General features: G+C 42.5%; 1 pseudogene; it reads right to left on the bottom strand.

The window, feature by feature from the left end:
- Positions 1-1,499: 1,499 nt before the first annotated feature.
- LOC148036984 (uncharacterized) lies at positions 1,500-10,432 on the bottom strand (annotated as a pseudogene).
- Positions 10,433-10,701: the final 269 nt, after the last annotated feature.

Here is a 10,701-nt window from a genome sequence, read left to right on the forward strand (position 1 = left end):
GAGACTTAATAGAGATTGCAACCTTGCACTTTCCTAGAAGTTCATATGATCGACCTCCAAATGGGTTCAGTTTGGCATTAGTGGGCTGCAATTATGGTCTGCCAATTTGAATCCAATGATCATGAGTCAAGATATTAAAGTCGGTACCCTCATCCAATCAATGCATCAAATGTATGTGTTTGCTTGGCAGTGACAGTCATGCACAGGTAAGCCAGAGCTACGGATTCCTCATATGCATCTTCAATTCTGTGAGAGTGGCCACTCGTACCTTGACAGGGGATTCTAGCATTGGAGGATCGTGTAGTGGGTGCATGGGTGGGTAGTACTTCTTTATGCGACTACCGTTGAAGAAGCCTATGTCTCACCCTCATCAGTGTGACTAGCGTCCAATTATAAATCAAATTTAGGTCCTGAACCTTAGTCCACTTCCACTTACATTCGTTCATGAGATCTTTGAGAGGTTTCAAGTTAGTGGTAGGGTTGCTTGCTAGATTTCCCGTCAAGTACTCCAAGACCACATAGAGTTCTAGCATGTTGCTAGGGACATGGAACGTGATAGGTTTGGATCGGCTGCAAGAGCTTCTAGCCATCATGCAGAGTGGCACTGTAGGCTCCTTCTTGGGCACTCTCACTTTCTCCGTACCTTGCTTGTATTCCTCTTTCTCATTTGAGAATGGCAGATTGATTATAGCAAGTACATGCATCTAATCTCACTCATCCTCTAGGCAAGGGATATACCTTGTGAGTGGCCCATAAGAGTTCCCTACGTGCACATCGCCCTTCAGCATGGCAGAGATGGAGTCCAAGTCAACTAAAGTGGTCTTCCACATGTCCATCTCCACTCTCACTGCTTCTATTTGGTTACCTAAGAAGATTAGACCGTTTCTCCAATCCTCCATGACTTGAGTATTCCTCATCTACACTCGCGGCCTAGGAGGATGTCATAGTCCACTTCCTTCATGACAATGAAGTTCATAGAAAACTGGACACCTGCGATCTTCAACGACTAGTTCTTCCAACATGCCGAATGGCCTAACCTTCATTCCATTGGCCACTGTAACATTAAACCTAGCATTTTTTATAGATGGGTTACCCGAAGCCTTGAGTACTGCATGGCTAAGTAGAATGACTCCTATCCTTATGTCCACAATCCCTTGGGTACTGAGTATAGTGTTAGACTGGGTATCTGAGTTGCTGCATCATGATTGTGTAGGTTAGTTGCCCCTTGCTTCATTGTTCCTTCAACCCTTGGCACAATGCTGGGTGTTGCCTAAGTAGATCTTTCAAAAAGAAAAGTCACAACGGTTGTCACTAATGTATCGATGTCGAAGGGTTCTCGAAAGCTAAGTCTCATCTACAGAAGACCTTGACAAATTTCAAGATAGAAGATCAATCTAGCGAGATCAGATTCAATTTGAAAGCTCAATTTTAAATAATATGAGACATGCAATCAGCTACATCTGATTGGGAGCATCTCCTGTAAACGTCTTGACAAAAACTCATGTCAACAAATTTTTCATGTAGTTTGAATCCCTATGAAGCTTCTCTTGGAACTTTTTTAAACCACCGATTCAACATATCCATTGGAACAACAAGCAGCTTGTCTCTCCCAAAGGAACAAAAAGACTGCATAAAATTGAACAGGTTTTCACCTATCCGCATTGCTAGGGCTTCGATCTGCTGTTGTTGAGCAGCATTGATAGCAAGAAGGGAAAGCACATCTTCAACGGCAAGACCAATCTTTGAAGTCAAAGGCACTGATTTTGGTTGCTCCACAATACTGAAAGTGAGAACCAAGTGACTGCACGTGCAATGTTAATGCTTTTTCTGGTGGTATGGAGAATTCATCCAAAAGGAATATACATATCTCTTTCACTTCATCATAGGATTCACATCTAAAGGATAACTCCGTTTTGGGAAAAGTACTCCAAACAGTCGCGAGAGCTTGTCTCTGCTCCGCAGTAAGTAGAAACATAACCTATGTTGACATCTGTATCTGCAGAGCAAGCACAGCACTTCCTGACCTTCATTTGCGGCGCTGATAACTTTTAGATGAGACTTCATCCAATTTATATGTTTCATGTTGACGAAGGTGTCTCAAACCCAAATGACCCATGTGAAATCTCCATTCACATAACCTACAGTATCATCTTGATAGACTCCCCATGCAAGGACGACGCGATTTCAGTGCAGTAACGACAATATCAGCAGCAATATCACCACCACAACAGAATTTCCCAATAAACTTTCTTCCAGGATCCTGTAGTTGTTGTCTCAAAGACACAGAATAGACGTCTCCAGAACTCAAACTAATTAGTAGGTGATGGCCATCCTTAGCCTCTGAGTCAAATACATGGCAAACTGGATTTGCATTGTTGAAGGAGAGTGCTTTTATAAGGTCCTTGTTGTGAGAATTGTAATCGCTGACAAGCAGAGTATCACCAACATTAAACAGCATACTGAACCTCGGTGCACCCCTCATCAACAAGCTTGACAAACCCCTCAACCTGCTCCTGGATTGCCTGCTTGACATACTCTCCCCCACCATAATCAAAAGCTTCTCGATTTTATCCCAAATCTCTCCCCCCCTGATGCTTGCGTCTTCAGCCCTTGCTTTTTCTCCCCAAGCCTGATACAAAACAGGTCCCCTTTTACAGAAAAGTGGCCCCCTTTTTCCATCAGAAAAGGGGCTTTTTTTTTCCATCAGAAAAGCAGCCTTCTTTCCCATGTTGCAACTTCATAATCCTCAGGAGTCAGGACAATTGTCTTGAGAAGATGAATGTTGGGAGTCACAATAATGCCAATTTATGACAGCCTATACAACATCTAATACACAAGGAAGGGATGATTTCGCACTTGTCAGTCCTTTCATGTATGAGGTTTATGAGAATAGAAAGCCCAGCAGCCTGAAATCTGAAAGTATGCTTGTCAGCGTCTGATTAAGTTTCCAGAGTTAGGACGTCTTCTCTTATGTCAACTGTTATACCCCACTCCCTAAGCGCTGCAAATCTATAGCTACAATCTTGTATGCTCTGACACACCAGCAACTCAGGAACACCTGATTGGAAACAACAGGGCACCTTGAATTGAGAATTTTTTCCGTGTGATAAGTATCAAAATTTGTCAATGCCACTTCGGCAATTTTTCCCTCAGATCTAAGTTGCATTAGGATCTTTGTTGCATCAAGGTACCTTTCATCTTCATAATCCCACCAATGAAATTGCACCATGTCAAGTGTAGGTACGCCCATTCTTTGTCTAGATCGATTTATAGTTGCCTCCACTCAATCACGTGTCATGTGACTTTGTGAGTCCATGGAGAGGTATGCTATCCTTGGATTCCCTTAAAGCTCTTCCAAACAACTCCTCTACAGGTCCATCTCTTTGTGCTGCATTTTGAACTTGAGAAGATGACTAAAGGTTCTCCAAGCCTTGCAAAATCATTTGCATAGAGATCCGAATTTAGAAACAACTGTACACTAAAGCTTCTATTGCCTCCTTTGTGTAGGAAGCCAATGGATGCATCTTGTTCCTTTCCTGCATTTCCTGAGCCTCCTGGACCAAATCCTTCTTACAAAAATCGTAGTAGTCTGACAAGCTAGGGGGTGGCATATTTCTTACAGCACCCTTATTCATAGCCACAAGGTGTCTCAAGAATAACATAAACACAGATCCTAATGTGTTCACTCTCTCAGATGCAGATAGACCCACGTCTTTATCTGGTGAAAAAGGTACAAATTCAAGCAAATGCTGGCAGAGCTCCCACTGCAACTCTTCAACCTTGCTAATTGCTCTTGATAGAGCCAAAGCAGTCTGCCTCATGTTATTTTTGGCACAAAAATCCTCACGTAGGCTTGGCCATCAAACAGTTGGCATCAATCCTTCAAGTCGTACTTGTTTGGTCCCTTCCTTGAAAGGAGCCCCTCTATGCACAACTCAAATCCATCTGAACTGCACCAATGCATTAAAATGTCCTGCCTGTGAAGAAAGTAGTAAGCCAGAGCCAAATAGGGATATGAACCTGTAAACGGGCATTCCACAAGAATGACAGGAGTTGTTCTACATCCATATGCAAGCCCATCCAAAATCTGACAGACGCAGTTTTGGGCACTATCTTGATCTAGAAATGACAAGAGCACATTGATTGGAGTGTCGACACTCTTGATATCATGTGGTGGCTGAAACCTGTGTAGCTCCATGAGAAATGGGATAAGAGATCCCCAGTTCACATAATTATCCTGAACTTCTAAATCAGGCGATCCAAAATCCTCTCTCTTGATTGAAAGTAGGTTTCCATACTTTGCATACATGCCAACTAGAGCATTACAAATAAGTTCCTCTTGCTCCAAACCCCTCTCCACTATACTGCCCATGCAGAACAAAATACAAAAACAATGACTAAGTATGTACAAAGTAGCAAATGCGACACAGAAAACTTTTTGGTGGATTCCACACCTCGGATGCGCAGCAGTACGACATTCACCCCCTCTAATCCTGCGCATCCTCTGGATGGGCCAACTACCCATGATCATTGTCATCAAGATCCACGAACAAATCAATCTCTTCATTGTGTATTTCCAGTATATCAACAATATTATCTATCATATCATCTGTCTCTTCTACTGGAGTTTCTTCACGTTGCTCTTCTCTTGCAAATTCTTGCAATGCATAATCCTCATCATCTCTTTTCTTGAAAATCTTGATTCTTTTTCCTGCAATGGGCACTCTAAGAACTGTCCCATCCAATTCTGTCAGCTCATATGTTGCATTGTCAAAAACATGTCTGACTATGTACGGCCCAAACCATCTTTTCACCATCTTCTGAAGTGCAGTATGCTGATTTTCAAGGCTACTATCAAAGACTCCTCTTCTATTGCTCTAGGCCGCAAGCAATGCCTGATGTCAAACCTGTCCTTATTTCTAAGTCTAGCAATATTCAACCTATCAATAGCTAGCTGAATATCCTTTGGTCTTCTCTCCAACTGCCGAATCCGAAGAGCTAAGAGCTCCTCTCTCGTCAAATCCTCCCGCCAAGGTAAAACTGACCAAGTCAAAGCGCAAGTCTCAGTTGTCATAACTGGTTTCTGACCATACATCAACTCTGCGAGCATATATCCTGTGGTAACAATGTGAGTCGTACGATCAGTCCACAGAGCATATGGTAGAAGTCTCGGCCATTCTCCAATCCGTCCTCTGCATGCTTTGGCTAATGCTTTCACTATCGGCAGATGCCCTCTTTCAATCTTTCCATTTACCTCAGGATTGTATGATGTGGTTAGAGCCAACTTGATTCCTAGTTGAGAGAAAAACTTCCTAGCTTCATCTGCATCCAATTCACTGCGATCTGTAGTGATCTTACCCACACAGCCGTACCTGCAGAAAATTTCTTCCAATAAGAACTTACACACTGCACTAGTGGTCTTCGTTCTCAAAGGTCTGCCCTCAACATGATTGGTAAGATCCTCTCTAGCCAAAACAATATATCTCATCTGCCATAGACCCATAGGCATAGTAACCAAGTCAACTACTCACTTATAATGAATGCATAGCGGATAGATCGGATGAAGTTCATCTTGATGACGCACTATGGAATACATCTGACAGTCTCTGCAAGTCTCTACAAAGAAAGAAACATCTCTGTACATGCCTTTCCACCAATATTTCTCCTTGATTTTCTCATAAGTAACCCACACTCCTCTATGACCATCCCAAGGACACTCATGAAACTCTCTCATCACCTGTAACTAGGTCTCTTATCGCAGACAACCCGCAAGGGTAATCCACCTCTTTTCTTCGGGTGCTTCCAAAGAAATCCGTCCTTGAGAAAATAACCATAGGCTTTTCTTCTAATTTTCTTGAACTCTTCATCTATCCATTCATTTCTTTTGCTTAGTGTACTAAGGTACTTGCCAATCTGCAACCAATCTCCAACATAGAGTTCTTCTATGAAAGCCACAATATCATAAACATGACAAACATGATCAACCATAGCGGCTGAAATTTTTGCATCATCCTCTTCTATAAGTAGTGTCTCCTCATCATCATGTCTGGCTCTAGACAGCATATCCTTCCCTATCAATGGCAAGCAATCTGTCTCTACCACAACTGAGGCTCCGATAAAGTACTCCTTGTCACATTTAAGAGCCGTAACAATTCCCAGTAATTCCCTCTTGATTTGCGGATACCTCCTCTGTCTCTCATTTAGAACTTTCGCCCCAAACCGAATAGCATACATGTTTCCATCTGCATCATCTTGACCCACAGCCCAACCTATGCCAATTGGACTAGTGTCAACTGTCAATACAATAGGCCTTCTGCAATTATAATCCGCTTTCCTGAGAGTAGGAGCAATCTGCAATAACTTTTTCAATTTCTGCATGGCTCTAGTGTGGCTCTCATCCCAATAAAATTTCTGCCCCTTTCGAAGCAATTGATATAAACAATCTGCTATGTGTGCAAAATGGGGTATCCAAATCATGTAAAACACACAGGCTCCAATGAATCTCCATACCTCTGAAGTGGTAGAACAATACTCAGTAATCTTGCCTAGAGCATCCACCTTCTCAGGTGAAGGTTTCCTGTCATAATACCCACACATATGTCCAACAATGACAACCTCATTTACTCCAAAAACAGATTTTTGCCCTGATAGTGTCAAGTTCACTTCTTCTAACCTGGCCAAAATCTTTTCACAAGCTGAAATATGATCAGTCACAAAGTATCTGCATCCCTGCTTATTTAGACTCTCATTCTTCTCTTCTTTTGCACACCTCTTAATGGGCATATCGTCCAAGAAAGGCATGGTAAGCTGAGGTATGTACTCACGAAGGACCTTATGCATGGCATTCATCATATGTGCAACAGAATTAGTGGCACCTTGAGGCAAGGTACACATCCTGACAAGACCAATAGGAGTTCTCATAGTGGTTATGTCCCTGCTTTCCAAAGCCAGCTGAAACTGATCATATCCTGAATACAAATCACCTAAAGAATAGATGGCACGTCCAGCAAATGCTTCTGCAAACTCATCCACAACTGGACCTATACCAACATTCCTGATAGTAACTCTGTTCACTGGCTGCATGTCCTGTATAAATCGGAGAGTACCATTCTTCTTTGGAACTATAAACCACCTATTTGAGTATGGTGCAGATGAAGGCTCTAGGATTCCCATCCTGATTTTCTCATTCAACAAGTCAATTAACTTTGGCAGGTGTGCCTTAGGCACTAAAATAGGTCGGAGGTTCCATGGAATATGAGGAATAGTAAAGATCGCCATAGAAGCAACAATATCCGGATTCACACATCCAATCTCATGTGAGAAGAAAGCAAACCCCCTTCCATGTTGCTCAAGCATATCCTGAAAGCACTGCTTCTTTGAGGGTAGCAAGAAATCACCATTTCCAATTTTTAATTCAACAAGAGTCTCTACTGAAAATTTATGGCCTATATGCTCTAGATTCCTCAAAATTAACTGCTTAGCAGTCCTCTTTATTTGCTGATCATTGTCAGGTGGAAGCGGTCCAGCTACCGGCTTCACCTTTTTATCCACAATCTTGTATTTCGTGTCAACCCTGGCTTCATTATGATCCTCTGCATTACTCAAATCTTGTTGTAAATCAGCAATTCTGCACTCTAGTGGGCTGAATATCCTCAGCCCTCTGCTCTATGGACTGTACAGAAATAGCACTAAACTCTGGATGCTAAAATATTTCAGCAATAAACTCTGTTGGCTGAAAGTTTTCAGCCCTCTATGTCTCTGTAGGCTGATCATAATCAGCCGAAAACTCTGTTTGTTGAATTTCTTTAGCACTCCACTTTTTGCTGAGTCACCTCAGCCTCTGACTCTATCTGTGACACAAAACCTGAAATTTCATGAAACATGTCCAAGGACTACACTGATACATTACTGTGACAACTCTGCATATCAGTTTTCAACATATTTTCCATCTCTGTCATCGTATCTGCACAAACCATACTATCATACATCCCATCTATATGATCATCATCCTCTAAAACACCGGCATTTTTCAAATCTTTCTCCTTCCTGTATATGTACTGCATGGCAGCTCTAGGCAACTTAGAAATCTTCTGATAACTCATCAAACTGTTTGCTGAAATTCCAACAAAATTGGAGGAGAAAACACTGCTGCCAGGAGGTGAGAACTCCAATCTTCTCTGCTTTGTACCACCGTCGTCTCGCAGGACAGCAATACCTAATGAAAACTCGAATCCCTCACAGTGAGCAAAGGTGTATCTCGAAGAGTATCTCTGTTTCTTGCATGGTTTACACACACAGTCATAAACTAAACTACTCTCATACCATCTTTACTGCGAATCGGTGCATAGGCAGATCCATCATCCATTACTTTCGTCTCCATGCACATCTCTGTGATGAATGGCCGTCCAAGGATTATGGGGTAAGAGCATGAATCCTGCACAAAGAAATGGAAATCCTCCTCTACATCTCCAATAGAAATCCTGACACTAGGACATGCAGCATACAAATCACCTGCAGTGTTGTTGGCGGCTCTCATATGCCACCCATGCTCTGCATCCATAGGCCATCTATTACTTTCATAAAGTCCACGAACTATGAGATTAATCTCTGAACCATGATCCACCAAAGCAACATAAGGCACCTGTTTCTCTCCAATTTTTACCATCGTTTCTGTAGTTGCCCTAGCCCAATAACTCCACGAAAAGTGACTATGCGGTACCAAGATAGGCTCATCAATTTCAGCATAATGCATAGGTTGAACCCTCTTCTCTGTCTCTGGAAAAATAGAAGCATTCTCAACCATAGCCTCATCCTCATCCTCATCCAACTCTCCAATCAAAACTCCCTGTGTATCTGTAGTAGGCAATGCATGTCTTTTTCTCTTCAGGACTTCTTGGAACTGATCTTGAAACTCTCTTTTTGAGATACCCAAAACCTCAAAAATAGTAAAAGTCAGCTCACTGCCAAGTATCTTATCATTAAAGATTTTCTTCATGTCTGTAGATGTCTCAATATCGGACATCAATCTACACCCTGGCTGCTTTCTCTCTCTGGGCTCTTGCCTCTTTTCTTTCTTTTGAGCATCTTCCATATGTCGTTCTCGCCATGGTCTCAAAGACGGCCCTGCAGAAGGTGGAGTAACAAACTCACCCCCTCTAGTCTTTTTAGCTGCATTTGGATGCTCTTCATCCCTCTTATGCTTCTCCTCAACAAGTACATCTGCTCCCTCAGACTTAGCCAAGTAGGCATAAATAGTGTACCTCTCAACAAGCGAATCCCAACCTGTCTCAGATCTGATGCTAGAACCTGCATTAGTCAAAACAGTCTGCTGAATTTTTCCCTTGTTTGCTGTCTCCATAGCATAGGTCCATAATGCTGACTAATTCTCTGATCCTTTCTCAATATGGACTCCATATGCAGAAGCATCTCCTCTAGCTGCCACATAAGAAGTACACGCAGCCATATCATCTACTAATTTCTTCATTCTGCCTTTCCCAAAATTGGTAGCAAGCAGAGCTCCTGTTTTAGTCAACCAGATCTTGCCATCTTGTCCCTAAAATACCAAATTCTTCCTCCTTGCATCTTGAAAAGATTCACAATCCCTGCAATGCTGATGGTCCCTACTATCACACCAAATACATCTTCAAGCTCTCCTAGGTGCACTAGGAGCACTCCTAGGTGCAGTAGGAGCACTAGAAGGAATAGTAGGCACGGTCGAAGCAAACTGCTCTTTCAATTTTCCCACCAATTTTTCTTTAACTGACTCTAGTGTCAAATCCGTTATGCCTTTGATTATGTCATCAAGGGAGGTGGGAACCAACGAAACGGATGATTTTGGAGCAGAAGGAGCCGGCATTGGTCTTGGAACAGGAGGAACAGGAGGAGTAGAAACAGTAGGCACTGGCATAGGCCAAGAAACTAGCTCAGGAAGAGAGGAAATGACAGGGGTAGAAGCAGGCATAGGAGTAGAAGATGGCATCGGTGTCATAGATCCATTCTGTAAGAGGGTTTTCCATATCCGCCTCTTGGTCAAAGTCAAGACTACATCGTGGGCATCTTGCCAATCTGTTTTAAGACCCATAGGCTTCGTGCGATCCTCAAGAAGCTCTCCTAATTCTTCCTGAAGAGCAAGATCTGTAGCTTGCAAGAAAAACCCAACTTTCTCAACATCCAATGCTCTTTGTTCAATGGCATCAAGCTGACTATTCACATCTAAAGGATAACTCCGTTTTGGGAAAAGTACTCCAAACAGCCGCGGAGAGCTTGTCTCTGCTCCGTAGTAAGTAGAAACATAACCTATGTTGACATCTGTATCTGCAGCAAGCACAGCACTTCCTAACCTTTGTTTGCGGCGCTGATAACTTTTAGACGAGACTTCATCCAATTCGTATGTTTCATGTTGATGAAGGTGTCTCAAACCCAAATGACCCATGTGAAATATCCATTCACATAACCTACAGTATCATCTTGATAGGCTCCCAGCGCAAGGACGACACGATTTCACTGCAGTAACAGCAATATCAGTAGCAATATCACCACCACAGCAGAATGCCCCAATAGACTTTCTTCCAAGATTCTGTAGTTGTTGTCTCAAAGACACGGAATAGATGTCTCCAGAACTCAAACCAATTAGTAGGTCATGGCCATCCTTGGCCTCTGAGTCAAATACAAGGCAAACTAGATTTGCATTAGTGAAGGAGA

This window comes from Lygodium microphyllum, chromosome 4, assembly GCF_053477565.2.
Source record: "Lygodium microphyllum isolate KBCC chromosome 4, Lygodium_microphyllum_v1.1.10, whole genome shotgun sequence".
Classification (NCBI taxonomy): Eukaryota; Viridiplantae; Streptophyta; class Polypodiopsida; order Schizaeales; family Lygodiaceae; genus Lygodium; species Lygodium microphyllum.